This window comes from Gossypium hirsutum, chromosome D12, assembly GCF_007990345.1.
Source record: "Gossypium hirsutum isolate 1008001.06 chromosome D12, Gossypium_hirsutum_v2.1, whole genome shotgun sequence".
Classification (NCBI taxonomy): Eukaryota; Viridiplantae; Streptophyta; class Magnoliopsida; order Malvales; family Malvaceae; genus Gossypium; species Gossypium hirsutum.
Genome location: NC_053448.1, coordinates 31,917,841 through 31,919,235, shown reverse-complemented (window position 1 = coordinate 31,919,235; position 1,395 = coordinate 31,917,841). Strand labels below are relative to the sequence as shown.

Here is a 1,395-nt window from a genome sequence, read left to right as displayed (position 1 = left end):
AGTGAAATTTCGATATCACTCGACAGTGCTCCTTGCGGTCTTGAACTTAATGCTTTGGAAAATTTCCCCACTTGATTCTCTAAAGCCCTTAAAGATGCAGCTTGACTTTAAATGATAGCATCATTCTTGGCCATGTATTCCTTCAATATATTTTCCATCAATGAAGAACTCAAAGCTGAATTTTGCTGAACATTTTGCCATAGCATGAGTTAATTGTATCTAGGTTGGTCACTCGCAATATTCTTTCGAATAGCATTGTTGGAATTTCCCACCCCTGGATTACTCCAACTGAAGTTGGGATGTTGCTTTCACCCTGGATTATATGTATTGGAATATGGGTTATTGTTGCTGCAATTAAAATTTCCCATATAATAAACTGAGGCTGGATTCGACGAGCATTCATCAAAAACATGATCTCCTTTGCAATAAACACATGCTAACTTGATTGGTTTTATTTCCTACACTACAGCTTGTGTTTTTAGTGTTTTAATTATATTCGTTAAGGATGGTACCTGAACTGTTAGGGAAGTAATTGCATCAAGTTCCATTGCTCCAGAAACTTTTTTGTCAGTCCGTACTCTGGTCGTGGGGTATTGATAATCGTTGTTTGTTATCCTCTCCAGAATTTTATATGCTTCATTATATGATTTATCGAGCAAAGTCCCATTGGTAAATGCATCAACCACCATTCTTGTATGCGCATTCAATCCATTGTAAAACATTTCCATTTGTGTCCAAAGTTGAAAACCATGCATCGAGCATTTTCTAGGTAACTCCTTAAATCGCTCTCATACTTCATATAATGTTTCACTCTCAGATTGCCCAAAGGACGTAATATCATTCCTCAATTTGGCATTGCCCAAAGGACGTAATATCATTCCTCAATTTGGCATTCATGTTCGGAGGATTATATCTCAGTGAAAACCTCTAGTTAAGTTCATTCCAAGATGCCACCGTTCCTGATGGCAATGCATTTAATCATGCTCTAACACGATCTCGCAATAAATAAAGGAATAATTTCAGTTTCAGGGCATCTTCAGGAACACCTTGCTACCTGAATGAATCACAGACTTCTAAAAAGAGTCTTAAGAGCAACTGTGGATCCTCAATAGGCAATCCACTAAGCTGCCCTACAGTTTGTAACATTTGAAATATCACCGGCTTTATCTCAAAATGTTGAGCTTGAATATGCGGCCTGATAATTCCTAGATTCAGATAATTTAATCAGCACTACAGTTTCTTTGATAGGTTTGTCTCTATCATCTATTATTCGAGGAATATCAATATCCCTTCCTTACTGATATAATAGCTCTTGTTTAACTTGATCCTTTCTAATTCTTTCCATTTCTCGCAATTATTTTCTCTTTCTTTTCAAGGTTCTCTCAATTTCTGGAT

At 36.7% G+C, this 1,395-nt stretch overlaps 1 non-coding gene across 1 annotated transcript; it reads left to right on the top strand.

The window, feature by feature from the left end:
- The first annotated feature begins 744 nt into the window (after positions 1–744).
- LOC121224781 (small nucleolar RNA R71) lies at positions 745–851 on the top strand. Its single transcript, XR_005922526.1, has one exon. It is a non-coding gene; the product is annotated as a small nucleolar RNA R71 (small nucleolar RNA).
- The last annotated feature ends 544 nt before the right edge of the window (positions 852–1,395 follow it).